Here is a 22,948-nt window from a genome sequence, read left to right as displayed (position 1 = left end):
GTGTGTATGTATATATCTATGTATATGTTTGCATTACATGTGATATGTTGAAAACTCAAATCATGGAAATTAGAAAATACATTATAAACTCCTTACAACTGTGCATAAAAAGGATTTCTGTACAAACCAAATGAAAATGATGTTAGCTCTGTGTATTGTCCCACAAATCACTCAACCTAGATCAGGGCTCTCCAAACAATTGTATGGAAGCTACCAGTAGCTCCCAGACTTCTTCAGAGTAGCAGACATCCTTGAGGTCATTTATTAGATGGGCACAAGGTAATTCTTTCATGTAAAAGGTAGGGGAATTCTGTATTTATGAGACATTATGTTAATCAGACTGCAGATAACAAGGCCTGACAATGGGCAGTGCTCAGTCAGACTAATGGCCCAGATTGGGGCTAAGTTGCAGGGACAAACGACTGAAGCACTGAGCTATATTTGTCATATAGTAAACAACAAGAGAGGGAGGAAAAAATGATCAGGAAACACTCTTAGTCCCCCCGGGTAAATCTAATCGTAACAACAAAAGAGTGTGCCTTTAAATAAGGAATGTAGAGCACGACAGAAGAAACCAAATTTGGTTCTTTATAAAGCCCTCACTCACCAACCTGGTTGGTGACATGCTTCATCATTGGGCCCCACCAGGAGAGGCCGAATGCCACCCTGGTGTGCTACGACGCCAGATTTACTGCGGAGCTGGTTATTCGTGTGTGGTGAATAGTGAAAAAGTGAAAGTTACAAGTGTCACGGTTGTGTCCAAAAATGATGTTTATTAAGGGCCAATCGGACACAGTAAAAACAAAGTGTGAGACGAGTAGCTGAGTAAATTGTTCAGCAGAGTCCGCTTAAGGGGTGGTCAACATGTTTCTGCCTATGTGTTGTAAATTTAACGGGCATTCTTCAGGACCAAGAAGTGTAAACCCCGGCGGTATGGGCATGCTAAGGCCCACCCTGGCCTGAGGTTATAAGTGTTAAAAAGATAAAAACTTTTATACGTGTATCCCTCGTGCGTGGGAGAAACAGAGTTTATTCTGGTTGTTACAGGACATACACAGACAAACATACAAAGAAAAAGACAGACATAATCGTTAGTCGTAATTCATTCCATATGGTCTGGTTGCATATACAGATACTGATGCTCTACGCAGTGCACAAATAAGCAGTAACACTTGACAGGACGTGCTGCTTATGGGTAATAGTGTGCACTGAACAGGACAAAACAAAATCAAGTTGGTAGAAGGATTTCACAACAGATTCAAATAATCTATATGCCCATCGTGAAATGTATCAATAAACGAGAATTGGAGTGAGAAAAGGCTATGCGTAAAGCTTTAAAACATTGGGCATAAAATAATTAGTAAAAGAAAAGAGGAGAAATCTCACTTAGGACGCAGTCATTAACTGCATCATGGGTCTTGGGAGGGGAGTGATAGCAACAATGGCACACCCTAGAGTATTGGGAGGAAATGAGAGATAGAAAACAAACAGTTACCAGAAGGCAACAGGAATGTCGCGTTACTTATCTTAAATGGCGATAAGAGGGACTCACACCCGCAGTGCATCACACCCGCTTGGTGCCTGCAAAAAGCCCTCTAGTACCGGACCCCGAAGACGGGGAGAATGGAAGACAGGCATGTATTAAAGACAAATTTCCGGAGGGTTTGCCGAGGGCGGAGTCATGTCCTGAGAGGCGCGATCACGTGTTCGCCCGAAAGCGTCATCCGTTATCTACCAATCAAGAATCAGGAGACTCTCGAGGTTCGAGGCTAAGCGAATAGGAAATAGTATGACTCTGGAGATCCATGACTAAGCGAAACAACATTAGTGTGATAGTACATTTGGTAGTCATGGCGATATAGCGCTTCAGAAGCGTGTGGTTGAAACAAGTTAGTATGGGCTTCAACTCAGTGAACTTTATTAAACCATGACGGTCACATTACGGACAGGAGAAAGCTCCTGCTGCTAAATGTCTCCACAGACGGCACAACTAAAAGTAGGATTGTGGAAGACATTTCCTAGGTTGGAAGTTATGACGATCACATTAAAAACGGAAAAATTATCCTGCTGTTAAATGTTTCCACAGTCGGCACAACTGGAAAAGGGGTTGTGGGAGACAAATCCTAGGTTGGAATCCGAGGATAGATTAAATAGGGTCAAGTAAGCCCAAAAAAAGCACAGAGGGTAGAAAACAGAATCGGATAAAAAACAATAGGATAAAAGATACACAGAAGGTGGGACACGAGAGGTCTTCATTGTGTAATGGCCCAAGTCAATAGTTCAGTGATCACTTGTACTTAGAGCGAGTTGTCAAAATTGATCGATCTAATGGGTAAAAGGTCAACAATTCAGCATTTAATACGGGAGAAACCCGCAAGATGGTCAACTTTCTCATATGGTAGTAAAGTGTTAAGTAGGACAAGGAGTTTATTTGCGGACAAAAATCAGAGGTGTGCGAGCAATTAGCGTTTCAACACAGAGGACCAGGGGATATTATCATTCAGTCCTTTATTATGAGTGCCCAGCCGGTACACCCACCTTTGTTCTTTTTCAAAAAGAATTTCTTGAGTGTTGCGTTGTGTGTGCACTTGCTCGATGACTGTCCATCTGAGATCATTAGCAGTATGATTCTGCTGTATGAAGTGTTCACTGAGTTTTGTGGTAATCCTACCACAACGGATATTACTGCGATGTTCACCAATGCGTAATTTGACTTTGCGAGTCATCATGCCCACGTAACGCAAGTCACATGGGCACGTTATCAGGTACACCACATTGGTTGAGTTACAGTTGGTATGAGCTTTTTGTGTCCACGTTTTTCCTTGTTCTAAATTGAGGACTTTGGTGTGTTTAGTTAGGTGACAAACACTACAGTTGGTGCAAGGGAAATGGCCCATGATTTTTGGTAGTCCCCATGCTTCGGTGATTGTTGGATTTTTGGTGAGATTTTCTCTACGACGTGTATGGACTAGAGTGTCTTTCAGGCTACGTCCTTTTTTTAAAGAAAAAAGGGTTTTTTTCCAAATGCGATTGTTGCTCGTGAGGATGCCCCAATGTTTGTTAATTATTTTTTTCACAAAGTTAGAGGCACTGCTGTAAGTGGTTACGCATGTCAGCAGTGAGTCTTTATTTATTTTAGGGTTATCTTCAAGGAGCGCCTCTCTTGGTTGGTTGCGCGCTCTTTTGTAGCCTTTGTTTAGAATTTTGTCTGGGTAACCCCTATGTTTTAACTTAGTGGTGAGATCAGTAGACTGCTTGCGAAAATCCTCAAGATTACTACAGTTTCTCCTTACCCTGAGATATTGGCCATAGGGTAGGTTTTCTCGTAATGGTCTTGGGTGGAAACTTGAGAAATCGAGAAGATTGTTCCTGGCAGTAGGTTTATAGTGAGTTTTAGTTGTGAGGCACCCGTTAGACTTCGAGATCACAACGTCCAGGAATACCACTGATTGTGAACTACAGGTGTGGGTAAATTTTAAATTGAGATCCAGGGTATTTAACCATTGGAGAAAAATCATTAGATCGATCTCTACACCTTGTCAAACAAGGAGGATATCATCTATGTATCTCTTCCAAAAAATTATGGAAGAAGAGTCGGGGTTGGTAGCACTTAGAATGTATTTACATTCAAAATTATGGACGTAGAGGCCCGCTACACTAGGGGCAAAGGTACTGCCCATAGAAGTCCCGGTTGCCTGTAAGTAGATGTCCCTTTTGTATTCAAAGAAATTTTGTTTAAGTGCCGGAGTGGCACATTCCAGAATGAATTCCTTGGGTGTTTGGTGTTCCCAGTTTGTACCATCAAGGGCTTCACCCAGGACTCTAATAGTATCGTCCTGGGGGATGCTGGTGTAAAGGCCTTCGATGTCTAAGGTCACTAATATGGTGGTTTCTGTGTCAATCGATAGTTCTTGGAGTAGATTAAGGAGGTTCTTAGTATCCTTAAAATAGGAGGGAGTTTCCTGGATTAGGGGTTTTAAGAAAATAGTCGCAGAAACGGGACAGAGGCTCAAGTAGAGAGCCAATGCCTGAAACAATCGGGCGTCCTGGGGGGGGCATTTTGTTTTTGTGTATCTTTGGCAGAGTGTAAAAATAGGGCACTATGCTATCCCCTGCTGTCAAGAAGGCTGCCTCGTGTTTACTGATGTGGCCGTTCTCCTCTGCCTCTCTCACAAGGTTGGAGATCCGAGTCTTTAGGATTAGAGAAGGGTCAGCCGTGAGTGGTTGGTAGTTGGTCCTGTCACTCAGCAAGCGTTGGCACTCAAAATCATAATCAACTGTGTTTTGGATCACGATACCCCCGCCTTTGTCAGACGGTTTTATCGTGATAGCAGAGTTAGCCTTTAAATTATCAAGTGCCTTGTATTCTTGTGCACTCAAATGTTTGAATTGTCTAGGTTCATCAAAGGCCTCGATTTCTAGAAAGACCGCTTGTTCAAAAGCAGTCACTTCTGCTGGTATTGTGTGAGGGGGTGGTATGAAAGTAGATTTGTTTCTCAGGCCGGTGTCTCCCTTATTAGGGTTAGTTGTTTCCTCCTCCTTTTCTTCATCCTTTTCCTCAAAAAAGGCCTTTAATTTTAACTTCCTAAAAAAATTCGAAAGTTCGCATTGAAGGCTGAACTTATCCAGGCGCGCTGTTGGCACAAAACCTAAACCTTTCTCAAGGACCTGTGTCTCGAGAGGGGAAAGGGTTACATTGGAGAGGTTGACAATTAAACTCCCTGGGCACTCGTACTTGCCTGTTGGGATTTGCTGCGAGTGTTGTTGCCCACTGGGTCGTCCTGTTCCCACCGAACTTGGTTGGGTCCTCTCCTCTTGCCCCTTCCTCTCCGACCTCTGTCTAAAAATGGTGGGCGGTAGGTATTCTGTTGGAAGGGTGGTGCCTGCATATAGCCTGGGTTCCATCCCATCAAAGGGACATGGGGGGGTTGGAAATGCATCGGATGTTTCCCACCCCCAGGCATTTGGTATGGGTGCCAGATTGGTTGTTGGAAGTTTGGTTTTGTCATCCCCCTTGCTCCTCCTCTCCAATGTCTTTGTTTGTAACTACCATTGCTGGAGCCACTTGATGTTGAAGAGTTATCATCAGAGAGCTCAGAGTTAGAATTATTTCTGTTTGATGGGGTGTAAGTGGGGTCGGCATATGGATAGGCTTTAGTAAAAGCAAACTTTTTAAAATCTTTCTGAAACTTAGTCACTTTTGCCTGTGTTAGACCCTCCTTATACTCTGTAATATCTTTGTTAATTTCATCTAATCTTTTTTGGTAACCTGTAAGTGTGGTTTTAAATTGATTCTCTGTTTGTTGAATCTCGATCATAAGTGTCTCTGAGAGTCTTACTGCTGTTTTTATAATTAGCACCAGCCAATCGCGTGTGCAATGCCACGCGATCATTGCCCATTCTTTCCTAAAGGTAGCATCTTCTAAGAAGATACGTGGGGCGTTGGTGACTAGAAGGCCCTTCGGTGCGGTGTTGGTGCGGAGGTATTCAGTTAAAATTGTCCCATGTAAGATGGTCCGAATTCTGTTTTTCTTTTTCTCTGATAATTTGTCCCATTCACTCATGTGAGTTATAGCCTGCGAGATTGCAGGATCAGCAAAGAGGGAAGGGCGTGCCAAAATATCATCCACCTCGTCGTCCCACACTTTATTTTTACTGTGTCCGATTGGCCTTTAATAAAAATCATTTTTGAACACAACCGTGACACTTTTAACTTTCACTTCTTCACTATTCACCACACACGAATAACCAGCTCCGCAGTAAATCTGGCGACGTAGCACACCAGGGTGGCATTCGGCCTCTCCTGGTGGGGCCCAATGATGAAGCATGTCACCAACCAGGTTGCTGAGTGAGGGCTTTATAAAGAACCAAATTTGGTTTCTTCTGTCGTGCTCTACATTCCTTGTTTAAAGGCACACTCTTTTGTTGTTACGATTAGAGTATATTTTTCATAAACATAGATCCTTGACAAATCAATTTTGAGGTGTGCTTAAAAATATGCCCCTGAATGCTTTTAAATGGACAACAGTTCGAATGGAGTGTTATCTAACTTCTTGAGCTAACACTTCATTTTGTTTTACTCCCATTTCAAAGTGTGTCATGCTCAAAACTCAGGCCTGTTACTTACAGTGGGCAGTATTCATTGTGCCATAAGTATTTATGTTTAGCCTTCAGTAGTTCACAATGTTTTGAACTGATCAGAAGTAGGTCACATCACAGAATATGTGGGAACCCCCTGGGCTAGATGATGTCAAAGGCCAGGATTAGTGAGTTTAGGCCATGACATGAGATGAGGGTAATCAACAAGTCCCTACAAGAGTGTGTATTAAGATGGTTGTCAGCATGGGAAAATACTCATGTTGTATGCTAACTTATGAGTCATGCTAGTGATAGGTGTCGAAAAACGTTGTTACATCAATACAGACAAACAAAAAGTCACAAAACCATTGTTTTTCTTTTATTTCTTCTATCCATACAGGTCAACGCCCATCAGAAGTGGAACATTTGGGAAGCGATCACCAGAAAGGTGTGGAGCCTGGGGGTCTACAAGCAACACAGCATCCACTGCCGCAAGAAGTGGGAGGACCTACAACGCTGGACCATAAAGTCAGCTGAAGTCCAGCTCAGATAGTCCTCCCAGCATGGGAAGCGCGTGCACCGCACCCTGACTCCCCTAGTGGCCTGCATTCTTGGGATGGCCTACCCGGACCTTAATGGGCTGTTGTTGGGTAGTTGAGGGCCCAAAACTTTTTACTGTTACAACTACATATGGTTGTTTTATCTCCCTTGACAGTGGCTGCTGGTGATTGCAAAATGTAGTGCGGCGGAAATCAATACACAGAATTGTACTACACAATGTAGCATAGCGAGCAAACCTGATGCCTGATTTTCTCAGGGAGAGACTGACTGGGAAGAGAGGGTAAACACAGATGTTCATTTTTACACAACTCAATAGCTTTTTTTATCAACCTAGAGAGGGTGAAAGGCTGAGTGGAGCGCCAGAGCTCAAACCTTAGGGTCAAAGAAAGATCATCAGCTTTGTTGGAAGGCTTAGTGGATACATTATTCCAATGAGCCTTTAGACCCAGGCAAGAGGCTTGAGACCTGCCAGATTCCGTTCCAACCGTCACCAGTATTACCAGTGTATGTTCAGCACAATTTCTCATTAACTTACATTCATCCATCTACCCATACACTCTTGTTCCCTCATTGGACTATATATTCCCACCCATGCTGCAGTTCACCCACTCACTCATACTCATTCACACACTCACTCATACATTCTCATCTAACTACCCTCCCACTCATTCACCTAATGTACATTGCCTTACCCACTCACTGTTATATTTTTAGTTATTGAAATATGTTACTGAAGGTAGCAGGTTGCATTTCAGACAATTTGCCATGTTTTAACAACATTTTGTCTACCCGCCTTATCATTCTCACAGTCATCCACCCAGCTACTCACACAAATACTCACTTAAGATCATTCCACCCACATTCAACAATCATTTCACTTTCTCCCATCTTATATCATTCACCTGCTTACTCATATTCACCCAACCGCATCATGCTTCCCACTGTCATTCACCCAATTCATATAACTACGTTTACCTAGCCACGCAGTCACCTCCACATTTAATGACTTAGACATTCACACGCACCAAACATCACTCATTGAGTAAGCAGCAATTTCATTAATAAAACGCTACACTAAGTGGCCTTGTTAGTGCTTTTTTAATTCTCCCAGCAGATTACATCTTGAGGTCTAATGCCACAACAATAAGCACAATTGATCTGCGAGGGAGATAAAACAACCATATGTAGTTGTAACTGTAAAGTATTTTGCACTGACCCCGTTGGTGCTGCAGAGGGGAAACCACAGCAGTTAAAAAGGAATAGATTTTTACTATTTTCTCCCAACTTATTTGTGCAGTTTTTTTTTTAGGCAGCTGTTGATCTAGTCATCTTACTTAAAAAGGTTACATTAGGTCACACTCATTAGGATTTCTTTTTTGCTGTTTTATTTAAAAAGAACTTGACCCTAAGGCATTTTCCATACCTTAACATGAGCATCAGTTTCTTAACACAGGAGCACATTTGTTTTAGTTTTTTTAGGCATGGGTGAGTAAATGATTTGCCCAGAATCACAGGAGTTAAGCTGGCCTCAAAACTGTAACCTGGATCCCCAGTTCCACAGTCATTACACCACATCTTTATTTATATTTACAAACTTTGCAACTTTTCATGTGGCATAGCATAGAGATGAAAATATCCTGTTCTAAGCCTGTCTATCGTCTCTAAACTAAGATGTCCAGAATGTAGGTTTGCACATTTCTCACCTCATACATACTTGTTGTACTCATCCACAATGATACCTGTATAACAAATGTTCCAGGGCCTTTTCTGATTCACAAGTGAAACTCTTCTCAACGTTCTGTGATACTTGTATTGTCTGGCTGTGCGTTCCATACCTTATGTGACATCAGTGCCCACATTTATTTGCCTATGTTTTTTCTCGTGTCCTGACAGCTTGCAGTGCAGGTTCAGATCTTGGATTCTCATACATACAGTGCTAAGTATGAATGGGCTCCTCCTGGCTGTGAACACAATAAATCAAGCCTGACGACGCCACAGACTGACCAAATAAATTTGTCTGTGGCATTAGTCGCATTCTTTCTAACCCCACCCTTTCACATCTTGTCACAGGGTGGTGTGTGGTCAGTGAAGCTAGCTGGCCACACCTCACCGTGTGGCAAGATACTAAAGGGTGGGGTAAATGATGCTGAGTGGTATGCAAACTCGTACAACCTGGGCTTGAATGCAAAACGCCTGTGGCTGTTTTTAATGGACTCTGTAGAAGATGGTGGAGAAATTAAAGTGATGTCACGGTGCTGTCAGGAAAGACTAGGGCTCTGCGTGAATAAGCCCTCCTAGTGTTGAATCAGACACATCCTCACAAAGGGGCATGCCTTGCAAAAATGCCTATTAATATAACCTTCATTTTAATTGTGTTTATTTACTTAACCTTCTATACTCAGAGCCTATGAAAGGGAAGGGGGCACAGCCCCTGCACCCGTATACAGGAGTCAGTGCTGGACAAAGTAACATATGGCCAAAACCATTTTTCAATATCCTTTGTCATTTCCAGATGATAAATCAATGATGGATAAAAATGGGAAACTTAATGGGATTTTGGAGGATGGAATGTTCTATCAGATATATTTAGGTAGGAGTGTGCCATACTGAGAATCAGGCCACACTTATGACTTATTTAGGCAAATGTTGAAATGCATCAAGTTGTAGTATGTTGCATATTGTGATTTCTATTTGAATCTTTGAAGTAAATTATTATATATGAAACAGTGTATGTAATGATTATTGTGATGTTCTACAAATGTTTGACTACAGCGAAAGCCAGCATATTTAGTGAAACAATTTCACAAGTATACAACATACTTCAAATAACTAGAGATATTTAGGAGTCAAATGTGAAAATGTTTTTGCTCTGTACGGAAGTGTACTGAAAATGCTTAAAGGGCTATGTATTTACTTAAGCTGTAGAAGTCATTTCTCAATCCACCCAAATATGTGTTTCTTACTGTCTTTAATAGCATTGGTATCTACCAGGGGCGGCTCCTCCATGTGGGCAGAGGAGCGTCGCCCCACAGCTTTCTCGCAGTGCGAGAAGCAGAAACATAAAATGATATTATAAATACCATTTTATGATTCTGCTTCTCGCACTGCGAGAAAGCAGAAGGGTTTGGTTGGTACAGATCTGCTCGAGGGCAGGAGAGGAGTAGCTAGCCCAATGTTCTGGGCCCTGACTGTTTGGTTGGCCCTCTGGGGCCGACCAAACCAGTCATGCGCACTCTCTCTTTACTATACGTAGGCTGCATGCAGCCTACATGGAGAAATGGCCTCCCCATAGTTGCCTGTGTGGTCGGCGTCCCAACCAATCACAATGCTGCCATTGCATAAAACTGCAAAGTTTAATTTTGTCTTTTCAAACGCATCCCGGTTTTCCTTTCAAGAGACCAGACTGCATTAAAAAAAAGATTGCTTTATTAAAAATAAATCACAGAGTTGGTGGTCTGATGACCTCAGGAGAGCACCATCCCAGTGATCACTGCAAATCCTATTGGGTAGCAAATTGCGACCTACCTCATTATTATGCATGAAGTAGACCTATTTGCAACCCACTAGGAATTCTTAATTTAACTCAAAAGAGTTTTATATAGTAGGAATATCAATTTCCTAATTTTGGTTTGGAGAGAATTGCAACTAGGAAATCGGTAGTCCTAATGTTTGTACATCTGGCTCTAAGTGAGTTTTTTTTTTGCATTATTATATACAGAAAACAATAAATATTTATTAAACTATATACATGCATTGGTTCAACCATTAAATATAGATAATTGTCCCCTTTAACTCCATTTAAATGTCATATTAATTTAATTTAAGCATTATTACATGTTTTTCGTAGTCATGTTAAATTACATTTGGGTGTAGAACACCATGAGATTGTTCATATATTGCTTGTTCATATGTTGCCTACAGAATTTATTACCTGCAGTATTGGGTAACCCCCATAGTATAGATACACTGTGATCTTGCAGGCAATCTTTGCAATCTGTGATTTTTGTAGAACTCTGGTTGGTCAAGGTATTCAAGCACTAACGTAAATTTAAATATTTTGGGCAATTGGATAGAAGTCACATATGCAACATGCACACTTTGGTTGGAATAATCTCTACATTTATTTGAATTAGAGTCTTGTCTGTGTTATTTGCTGTGAATCTATTTTTTCCACAAATGACTTCGAGAATTATAACATACTTTTTATGTCAGACAATTGTGTTTATGGGTTGTAGGAAGGAAGAGAGCTTTCTAATTTTCCAAGGGATTGCATTTACCGAATTTACTTTATTAATCAGACATTTAGAGTGACATCAAATTCATCTGGACTCTTTTTAGGGCTGGTATTGGCCAAGACCTTTTGATTTACTAAAATTATATGTTTAATATACTTACTTACAAGAGTGCTCTCAGTGTTATGGGTAAGCGGAATTGTGCAGCTTTATCATGATTGCCAGGAATATAATTGTTATGCCCCATTTCAGAATTGGTTGGTAGGTGTATAATCGTTATGCCCTTAACTTAAATGACCAACAGTACCTGTACCCAACTTATGTATACACTTATACAAGTATTTACTCCTGGCTTTATCAATGCTTGTTTACATTTACCAATGCTTGTTTTGACTGTGTCAATGCTTGATGATGACTTAAGTAGCAGCAAACTTGTGTTCAATACCGTTATAGCAGGGAAACATGCACACGTGTTAACAGTCAATTGGTGCACACGTGCATTCTGGAACAATCCAGTAGCAGGGTATTTAAAGCGCACTTGCATTCACTGTGATGCTTCGCTTCATTGCTCCGCATCTTACCTGACTCCAGTTGCGTCCTAGAGCTCTTCATCGCAGAAGAAGCATCCGGTTCTTCCCTTCAGTTCCGGTCCACGCTGGTCCATCACAGAGTCCTGTCCCCCGACGCTCCTACCAAAAAGAAGAAAGAAACAGCAATGTGTACAAGGGTTGCTTAGCAACAGACCCGGTCAAGATATCTTTCACGAGGAGATTCATGGTAAGACAAAAGTCATTATTTGTTTCTAAGGATTATGGACAAGTTGTATTTAAAAGCGGCAAACCTTCCAGGAAGTTAGTTGATGATTTAAGCTATCATTTAAATCAGGAACTCTGCATCTCGATTGAAACTAATTTACATATTTTGAATGCGAGGAGACTCCTCATCGCGTGTCAGACTAATTTGCATATTTGAAACGTGAGGAAGTGTTTAACACATATCGGACAATCCAAGAGGAGTTATTTCATCGTGTAAAAGCGTTTTGAACTTTTAAAAAAACCCATAAAGAACTGTAAAGAACTCAGGGGCAGATTTATGAGGTTTTGCCGTAGGGAAGCGCAGCAGGCCTTCCTGCTGCGCTTCCCTACGGCAAAAGAAAAGGGCAGGGATGCGCCGTATCTATAAAATGCGGCGCATTCCTGTCCTTTTCCCCTGCGCCGGCGCACAATGGGCTGCCTGCGCCAACGCAGGCACCTCTGCACCATGGTGCAAGGGTGCCTGCGTTGCGGAGATGAATATTTTTGTACAGGAAGGGAAACCTTTCTGTACAAAAATAATCACAAGAGGTTTTTCCTCTTTGTATGGTTGCTGCAGAATGCAGCACACATAGAAAAAGGAAAAACGAGGAGAAATAAAGATATTTCTCCCCGTTGCGCCTCCCTTACGCCTCCCCTGGGGAGGCGGAAGCTTTTCGCGCTGCCTCTGGGGCAGTGTCAAAAGGCCATGGGTGTTGCTGGGAACGCCCCCAGCAACACCCATTGCACGCCCCTTTAACGCAGAACACTGCGTTAAAGGGACTGATATTTATGAGGCAGCATTAAGCCAAAAAAAGTGTCTCAGTGCTGCCTGATAAATATCACGCAGGCTTCTGCGCCACGGAACGTCACAAAAAGTGACGTTCCGATGGCGCAACAGGCCTCATAAATCTGCCCCTCAGTCTTTACAATTAAAAGACAATCTAAAGAACTGAAAAGGACTTCATAATATAAAACAAAGAAAAGGCCTTGTATTTTTTGTTTGTTTGACTGGAGAATCAGTCATCCAATATTTGTGCTTGTGTAGTTTTCTTTATTTCTTCTTTCCTTTAGTTATTGGATCATTTTTAACAACAAGCACGAGCAAAAGCAAGGTATGTGAGTTTAAGTGTAATTGTTTAAACCTGCATGAAGGTTGTGGCACAGTTAATTGATTATTGAAATTCATGGTAATTGTTTATCTTTTAGATTAATCATCTGATGATTATGTACAGAATGTGTGTTTGCAGATACTTCTGAATAGAAGAAGCTCGTTAAGAGTACACTTATTGCTCTGGTAGGTTGTTTCACATTTGGTTAGTGAATGCTTAAATGTTCATTCATTCTATAGTACTAGAATTAGTAAATGTACTGTATTTTCTTTGTAGATCTATGTACCTAGTCAACTACAGAGAGAAATCTGAAGCTCGTCATTTTCCTGATAGTCCCCTGAGAGACCACAAAGAGACATTGCCAACCAGAGAGTCCAACAGGAATCCAGTCTCTTGTCTTTTCTTGTCTCTCACTCCCATTTCCCCCTTCCCCCAGGGAACTGTCAGGACGGTAAGGGCACACCTTCCTTGCCTTTCTGGTAGTTTCCGGAGGGGGCAGGGAACAGTCAGCATCAAAGAAGGAACAACCAGGAGTTCAGGTGGGTATAAACTGTAACACTCAGCCACCTCTCTTCATCTGTCGGTCTGTTGTGTAATTCACATTTTGACTCCACCCACTTCAGCATATAGCATGGGGCAATGGGTCAGCCAACTTCAGTTACTGGTTAATTAAGTTCACTTGGAGTGACTTGCTTTTTCACAATAAGCACATGAGCACACAAGGTAGTTCCTTTCAGTACCAGAGTTTTTGTTTTTACTTTATTATTATTTTAGAGTTGCCCTTGTGTTTTGAGCCTGATGTGATACCAGGATGCTTTCTACCAGTTTTATTAGTTCCTGTCTCATCCCAATGCTGTTGCAAATTCCTTTTGTAGTGTCCTTTGTTTATTTGCCTGTTGGTATTTCACAGCATAACAGGCTGCATACATCTGAAACTGTTGTCTATTAATCTATTCGTTTATTATTATGCATGCAGTAAAACAACCCAAAAGCTTTAATATTATTTATGTGAATTCATAAGAGAGCAATTCTTCAGAAAACGTTGATTCTGGACTCAATTTCACTAATGTTTCTAAAATAAACTTTGCACAGGAAGAAAATAATCTTTTATCATGTGTAATTTAAAGAATTTGGGGAAAAATTACATTAATTTTGTCTTTCTTTCTTATGTGCTTGCTTGTTTTTTGTCTTTTTTTCTTGCTCTCTTGCTTATTTTCTTTTTTCTTTCCATCTTTCCTTCTTTACCTTTCTCTTTTATTTCCATCTTTATTTCCTTACATCTATCTTTCCATCCATTTCTCCATTCTTTATTTCTATTGTTCCTTCCTTCTGCATTTCCATCTTTCTTGCCGCCCTTCTTTCTTGCTGTTTTACTGCTTTTTTCCTTCCTTCTTTCCCTCATTTCTTCTTTCCTTTCTTTCTTTCTTTCTTTCTTTCTTTCTTTCTTTCTTTCTTTCTTTCTTTCTTTCTTTCTTCTTCCAAGTGGGTCCCATGCTCACTGCGCCACTGGATTCAAGCTGGCCTGGCTGATGAGTGCTGATGCCCCAAAACCATTCCCAGGATGCTTGTTTCCAGTCCAGGGAGGAGCTGGTTTGGCAGTTTGGACAGGACTGTTCCCATGAGGCCCAGGGTAGAGACTGATTTGCATATGGCTGGGTCCAAACTGGGGTGTTGTGGTGAGCAAAAGAAGGATGGATTAAGCCCAGATCTTTGAGACTGGGCGTGAATGTTTGCATTGTTCAGCATTCCATCCATCATTTGTTCCTTTTGCTTTGGTCACCCTAAGTGGGAATGATATGCCCAAACGTGGGTCCCGTGCTCACTGCGCCACTGGATTCAAGCTAGCCTGGCTTATGAGGAGTGAAGCCCCCAAACCAGTCCCAGAATGCTTGTTTCCGATCCAGGTAAGACCTGGCTTGGCAGTTCGGGCTGGACTGCTCCCATTAGGCACAGGGTCAATACTGATTTGCATATGACTGGATCCAAACTGGGTTGGTGTGGTGAGCAAAAGAACAATGGATTAAACCCAGATCTTTGTGACTGGGGGTGAATGTTTGCATTGTTCAGCATTCCGTCCATCATTTGTTCCTTTTGCTTTTACTTTGAGTTACAGCATGCTTCCATTTCAAAATGAGCACATTTACACACAACATAGTTCCCTTCAATGCCAGGAAGTACTGTGGTAATGTCTGCTTTTTTGAGACCACAAAATATTTTTGCCTTTAGTCACTATGACTATGTAGGCTCAGGAGGGAAATCATAAGTGAAGATATGCTGCCTTTGAGATTACCCGTAGCGAAGATTTTAAGGCCAGTTTCTTATCAAACAGTACTCCGAGAATACAAACTTTCACCAAAGAAACCGGGACCTTAAAAAAGTATATGCATCTTAAAACAATAGTGTCAGGAAGAACTTGGTGGTAACCTCAGGAGATCACTACATAAGAGAATTCCACCCTGAATACAGACAAGCTTTAGAATTCAGGGGTCTATTTGGTTGAATGCGATAGGACAGAGCATGTTAAGACACAAGTGTTGCTGCAGAACTTGGCTAAACACGGAAACTCCAGGAAGGTCTATTAGCGCCTCACCTCTTCTAAATACTTGAACTCAGACTGCATCACAATGGATGCTGAAAAACACTAGATGAAATCCTACCTATTGAAGTGCTCTGCATGGCGAGTATCCAGAGAAATGGTGTGCCTATCTGATGATTACTAGCTATACTAGCCAAAAGTGTATTGATCGCTGAGCAAGTGGGACTAGATGCAGGACAACAGATCCACAGCACAGGACTGCCAGGACACTGCAGATGAATCCTGCCAGGAGGAAGAGAAAGGAGTGAAGGAGAGAAATAGCTGACAAGACCCCTGCAGTGCTGGGTCTGGTGCTATGAGCTGCAAGTTGTACAAGTAGTTGATACCTGCCAATGACCTGAGCTTCATATCAAAGCACAATGCAACTATTCGCTAACCTCAAAGGTTCCCACTTCGCAAACTGTGGCACGTACTTCAGGCAGAATCATAACCAAGAGGGGAGGGGAGCTGAAGCGATGAATGTTAGAAGATACAGATATCAACATTTTCACATTCCAGATGATACAATCTTACTGCTATGACGGAGTCCCTGTGATAACTTATTAAAAGAAGAAAAACTGAGCCCATTATCCAAGTGGAAAAAATCTCCTGTCACAGCATTATGGGACCCACTTGTTGAATGAGGAGACCAGATGTTGAGCGTTTTCCATTTAGGGTGATGAAGGAGGCCACGGAGCACAGTTGCCTAGGGCTTTTGCAAAGAGTGCGGAGGCCAAAGGGGATGGTGGACCTCTGCTTTGATAAATTCTGCTGCGATGAGGGAATGTGTTTGCCACGCAGTGCTGTTGGAGTAGGCCTGTGATCAATTTGAAAAAAAAAATAGGTACCAGGGCCCTTGTCAGGAGGCAACTGCATTTTGCACCACCAGGGCCAGACTGGTCATAGCGGGTACCAGGCATTTTCCCCATGGGCCAGAGAGGTAGGGTCGGTTTTGTGTCCGTGGTAGCTGGTTTTGTAGCAGTGCTGCAATATCGGCTCCGTGTAACAAAAGCGGGATGTGGTGCTGCGTGCTAGCACCCCCCCCCTCGCCCACCGCTCCCAGGGCCGGTCGGGCAGCAATCTGCCAGGGCTGCTTGCTGTCCCCATTCCAGCCCTGTGCACCACCCATGGCCCCGCCAGTACTTACACAACTTCTAACCATTGCATGCCACAAGTGTGACAAATGACACTATTTCAGGCACACAAATATATAAGAATGACTTGGGCGGAAATTATTAGTCATTTTAATGTATATTGAATAAATAAACAATTGGTATTCTGCTCGTCTCTAAATTATACAAACTGCGCCACCATATGGCAGTCTGTGATAAGTGCCGTTGTCGAGAATTAGGTGCTGGTGTGACGCACTGGAAACCACTGGCACTAATTAAGCACTGTAACAGGCAGAGCGTCTTACTTCAGTTGATAGCCTCTGCATTTTGAAATAGAGAGACAGATGGGACACAGAGGGCCGTGAAGACCATTGAGAGAATAAAGAGGATCTCAGAAGAGAGAGGAGAGAATCAGGGCTGGAATGGGAAACCAAAGCAGCTCTGGCAAATTTCTTTCTGCCTAGTCCCAGGAGGCCACTTTTGTCACTGGGGCGGATATTGCAGAACTTCTGGAAGACCAGCCCGCAGTAACAAACCACCCCACCTCTGCAAAACCGGCCCCCTGCCTTTCAGCCTCCTGGGGAAACACTTGAGTGTATCCAGTTTGTGATTGTTGGAAATTGCAAATTGTGAACTTAGAGAGACTTTTGAGGGCCCAGATCGGCTAACTACCCAAAGGGAAGGCTCACTAAACACTAGCATTTCATTTGGCTCAGTATATGTTTTATTTGGATCAGAAAGCAGGGCTTTCTTGAAAATAATTAGCTAAAAGAGGTCGATAGAAGAAGGCTCCTTGCCCAGCCATAGTTTGCCAAGTGAGGATCATGGCATGGACCAGCGAACTGACAGCTGCCAAATTTGACAGCCCATGTGCTATTACACTGGGCAGCTGTTTTCTGGTTTCCCTGGTTGCTTGCATGGGTATAAGGGCGTGGAACAGAAACGAGGTAAAATAGTGCCCCTAAGCTGGCTGGCCATTGAGATAACTATTGTCATAATGCATGCATCAACTGGTAGGCTAGGGTTATCATGGGTAGAGTCCGGAGAAATTGGTACCCTATGGATAATGTTAATTGTGGGAGTAGAACCCGTCTGAGGAGTTCTAATGGTTTTACAAGGATTAAAACTGACATACACAAAGAGGAAATGTATGTATTTGCTAAATTCTATCACCTAAGCAACGCTTTGATTTATTTTCATCTGATAGTGGCATGTGAAGGAAAATCTATTTTTCTGTGTGTACCCCTGCATTTTTTTTGTGTGGAAACCTGAGGTATATGTTCAAGCCCCTATCGCCATCACAACATCACTTTTAGGGGCATATGTACAAGCACCTATCGCCATGGGAACGTCACTTTTTGTGACGTTTCTGTGGCGATAGGGGCTTTGCCTTATTTACAAGGCAGCGTTGAGCCACTTAACATGGCTTAACGCTGCCTTGTAAATAAGGCCCACTTTCACGCTATGCTTAGTGTGAAAGGGGTGGGCAGTGTGTGTTGCGGTTGGCGTTCCACTGCAACACCCATTGATTTTGACACTGCCCCCTATTTAAAAGGGCATCGTAATGAGGAAGCAGCGCCAAAGTTAAGACCAGAAAAAAACAGGTCTTAAGTTGGCGAAACGAGGATCAATGCTTTATTTCTCATGGTTTTTGCTTTTTCCATTTTTTGGATTGTGTATGTGTAGGAAGACGACCCTTCCTCACACAAAAAATCCTTAAAAAATGACATTTTGTAACTTCCATGTGTGCTGCATTAAGCAGCACACATAGAAGTGACAAAATGGCATTTCAGGATTGTTTATGTGCAGGAAGGCACACCTTCGTACACATAAACACTTCTCCCCTGCACGCAGACACCCCCCAATGGTGCAAGGGGGCCTCAGTTGGTGCTACACTGCTAAGTGTAGCCCCAGCGCAGGGGTAAATGCAAGGCTGCAACATATCCTTGTAAATATGGTTCAGCCTTGTGTTTCTGAAGTGAGGTGTTAAGCCATGACGGCTAACGCCTTATTCCACCACATCCTTGTACATATGACCCTTGGTATTTTAGACCGCTGTGCAGTAATGAACCTGTAAGTCTTACCTAAATGCACTCAAACTGTGCAGGCAGCCGAAAAGGCAAATTCCACCACATAGCACACTATGGGCAAGGCCTCAGTATTGAAATGCCCGTAAACCTGCTTTTGACATTCAAGGGCAACAGTATGTATGACTACTGTCACTATGCCATGTGAGACCAAGGTACAACTGTGTAGTGTTACAATTTAAAGATGTAAGCAGAACTCTTGTGCATGTTTTAAATGGTGGCATGGACATGTGGTGCATGTCACCACGAAGGTTGTAACAGTTTACCTTTTGGTGAACGTATCTAGTAAAGTCTTCTATTTACAACAACTTTGTCTTCGGCAAATGCTGAAACTTCATTTAGGTGACATAAGGCTGATGAAAATTAAAATAATCGCTGATGGATACATTTTCATTTTATATGTATCAAGAATAACTTTTAGAAAGGTGATACAGTCTTTCTTGAAATCAGTTAAAATAGGCTTTACGACTGCCTAACTGACTCCCAGCAGCTAAAACCTAGATACTTTTTATTATACACTAAGGTAGCTGAGCACAGACATAACAGATTGAAAGCAGTGGTAATGGCCGAGTGTATCACATCTGCTCGATGGTAACCTAACAGCAGCCGTCGCCTCAATCAGATCACACTTGACCTTTTCGAGATCCCTTCCCTTATCAGTCATGGGCCATGTTATGCTTCCTTGCCTATTCTACTATTTCCTGAACCTCCCAGTGGTCCCATGGTTCCGTGAGATTCCTAAACTAAAAGGGGACCAATGTTGGCATAATTCATGTGGACAAGTAGCAATCCACACTCTCCAGCTCCCTCGGAGCACGGTGGTTAATGGCCTCCCAACTTTAAATTTTACTACATTGGTGGCCTAGATATAATGGCTATTACATTGGTTGGGGGACAATTTCTGGAATATGCGGGATCCAAAATCCCCCCTCTTTCCTGAGGGTCCCTACTTCAACTCTCGAAGCCCAACACTCGACCACCCTGGGAGCCCCCCTACTTCTCAACATGGCCCTTTCCTGCATGACAAAGGTGACCAGAGTCACCAAACAGCTACACTCTTATTACATCCTATCTCACTGCTCTGTATCCAGTCCGGAAAAGGCCATATAACTGAGTGCCAGCTGCAGCCCTGGGAAAAAGCCAGACTCTCTACCATCGGAGACCTGTATCAGAATGGCCAACTTATGACAATTGTGACGCTGACTGACCAATATGAACTTCCTGAGGGTCAATTCCTCTAATACACTCACTGAATGGGCCCTTGGGATGCCTGGGCAGCCCACGAGACAGAGCCCACCACACACTAACACATACACACCTTACACACCATGGGCAGCGAACGCAAGCAGATCAAGCAGTGCAAAGTAGAAACATAAAATGATAATAACTTTGAGTTATTGTCATTTTGTTTTTCCAGGTGGGCAGGTGGGTGGACGAGGCTGCTCTTTTCTCGGAGCAGAGCGGAGGAGGAGTGGTTTGCCCACTCCTAAGTGCAGATGACTGTTTAGCCGGCCCTCTCGGGCGGCCTAAACTAGTCATGCGCACTTTCCCCATTCTCCATGCAGGCTGCATTACAACCTGCATGAAGAACATACTCAGGCCCTCATTCCCTGGCTGAGCGTTGAATTAGGATGCTCAGACCAATCACAATGCTGCATGTCAGCATTGTGATTGGTCAGGGGAGCCTGGGTGCTTACCAATCACAACGCTGCATTGCAGCATTGTTATTGGTCAGGGGAGCTTGGCTGTGCATCCTGTTCCTTGAGTCAAGACGAGAAGAGCAGGAGCAGAGACGCGGGACCGGGCGGCCAGGTAAGTTGTTATTTTTCTTTTACATTGCACACAACCCTCTGCACGCCCTCCCCCAGCGCCTGCCCTGCCACCCGCAAGACATGCCAACCGCCACGGAAACCACCTATACACAAACCACATTACTGTCCCTGCGGGATACAGGGAGACTGAAATTTGTAATCAATAATCGGTATGCAGGTCCTGGGAGGGTGTCAGGTCAGACATATAGGAGCCAAAGGTAGGGGAATGATTCCTTTTTGGAACTAGGTCTTCACACACCGTTGTGGGCATAATACTTCATCATGGGGCTTGCTTCTCGTTGGGTCGGCACTGCAATGCACGACGGGCACCCTCAAAGGGGCTCTTTATCAAAGAGCATTTGTCCCAATGCTGTATGTGATGTGCAAATATAGGGCCCTAGGTGTAGATCGGTAATGTTTGGTGTAAGTGTATAGTGAATGGTGAACTAAAATAGACTAAGCAAATCTCTAAAAAGAATTATAATCAATGAGTGTGCCTGTCTAAGTAGAAATTATGGCTGCCACCAGCAGAGGCAATGATCTCAGGTGGCCTTAAGAAAGAAGTTAGAAGGTCGCCATGTTTCTTGCCATCATGAAGTCAAATAATGATCAGGGGCAATTCATCGGGACAGTTGAATCTAATGTACACAGCGTTTGGAACTAAAAGTGAAATGTATGGAATCCAAACACTTAGTACCCTAATTGGTGTACCTTAATAATGCCAAAAGGCAAACCCAATGTGGCTGGTGTGAGTGCCTCCTTGAGACTGCACTAAGATAATGCTAAATTTTAGAGTAGTAGTCCTAGTGACATTACACCAGATACCTGCCCCGTCTCGAACACCTTTGTTTCCTATATGTCTGACCTGTCTCTCTCCCAAGAACTGTATATCTTTTATTGATTTAATTTACCTTGGCGTACGTATGCTGGACCTTCATGCACTCTTGGTCTCTCATTTTTGTGATTGACTGAAATTTGTGGACAATTTTGCAATAACCAATGGGGAAAGGCATTGGCATATCAATATAGAGTATCACAAAATGCACACCTGAAATTGATCCAATTTTACATCCTACACAGGGCTTACCTCTCCCCTATGCCACTCGTTTCCATGTTCCCAGGTACCTTAGACATATGCACTAGGCGTGAGACCCCTGGAACAGCCTTGAAGCACATACTGTAGGGATGCCCCCTATTGTGGGCATACTGTTGCACAGTTGTTTTCCAGTTAGAGTGGGTCCCAGGTATATGGGCATTTCATCCTGGGAGGCAGGGATCTATTTACAAAAGGCCTGCATATAAAACCATGGAGTACCTCTTCGATGTCTCCCTTATCATATCCCCTTCCTAATAGCGAGTCACAAACGCTATTTTGCAAGTCTGTGCATTGCAAATTAGCGTCGGTACATACCACCACCGTTTTTTGCAGCAGCAAAAGGGTTGAATACTCTTTTGCAACCGCACAAAACTGTCGTACATCTGGCCCTAAATGCCAAGAGGAACAGCAACAAGGAAAAGCGTTTGCAAGTGATTTACCACCTACTTGAAGTAGGTGGTAAACTGTGAGTATTTTGCGACCGCAAATACGGTCGCAAAACACTAGTACATAGCATGTTCACTCGCTACCTAATAGCGAGAGTTGCAAATGCTATTTTTCGAGTAAGGGACTTGCAAAATAGCATCTGTACATGCTATTACCCTCCCGTTTGCTGCCGCAAAAAAGGGTCGTACATCTGGCCCTGGGGGCCTTATTTGGAGATTGGCAGACAACACTCCATTGCAAACGTGACAGATATCAGGGCTACCTTATAACAAGTGCATCTTATCCTACGGTGCTTGTACTAATGTGAAAACAATATCTGTCAAATTTGTGACAAGTACCCATCCACTGAACTATAAGTCAGGCTCTAAGAAGAAAATAGGTAAAAGACTATTGTTTGAGAAACTGTCTGAGTGGGAAAGAAATTAGGACTTTCCAATCTTTCATTAAATCGTTTGTAACTAGTGGCTATTCTGAAGCCCATTGAAACGGCTCGCTTGCTGAACACCACAGGAGAAAGAGGCCCAAGATTTATCCAGGCAGGCATACTACTGTGACTAACCTGCATGACCAGCTGGAACTGGACTTCAGTCCAGAATGATCTGAGGGAAGGCCGTTTTCCCCAATGAATGTGTAGCTTGATTTCCGAGGAGGCGGTCCTTGAGGTTTAAGAACATTTGAGAACCAAAGTATAAGTTAGACATTTGCTTAAATTTTGAACATTTTCAACAGCAAGTTTCTAAACATGGACATTTGCTGCTTATAGGTGAAAATGTTTTAAAAGGATATCGTTTTTCCAGAGCAATTCACTTTTTAATCAATGTGGAAAGGCATGGCTTTATTTCGGTTCCCTAAGCAACATTGCTGCCCCCTAAGGGATGATTTTTTAGAGTTAGAGACAAAACACTGATTTACATAAAAACTGATTGACTGCCTAAATTTCTAAAAACGCATCCAGCTAGTATAGGGAATATCTCCTGATCCTTACATCGGATAGACTTCACTAGCTTGTCCTTTTAATAATTAAATTGTTTTCTTTTTAACTAAAT

The 22,948-nt window shown here is 42.8% G+C and overlaps 1 long non-coding RNA gene across 1 annotated transcript in view; it reads right to left on the bottom strand.

The window, feature by feature from the left end:
* The window catches only part of LOC146868018 (uncharacterized), a 152,971-nt gene extending 141,462 nt beyond the window's left edge, over positions 1-11,509 (bottom strand). Inside the window, exon 1 of the long non-coding RNA XR_014966171.1 lies at positions 11,453-11,509. This is a non-coding gene — a long non-coding RNA (uncharacterized LOC146868018). The remainder of the gene's footprint in view (positions 1-11,452) is intronic.
* Between the last annotated feature and the right edge of the window lie 11,439 nt (positions 11,510-22,948).

This window comes from Triturus cristatus, chromosome 1_2, assembly GCF_964204655.1.
Source record: "Triturus cristatus chromosome 1_2, aTriCri1.1, whole genome shotgun sequence".
Taxonomy (NCBI): domain Eukaryota; kingdom Metazoa; phylum Chordata; class Amphibia; order Caudata; family Salamandridae; genus Triturus; species Triturus cristatus.
Note: the sequence above shows the minus strand (reverse complement) of the source record. Positions and strands in the feature narration are given on the sequence as shown.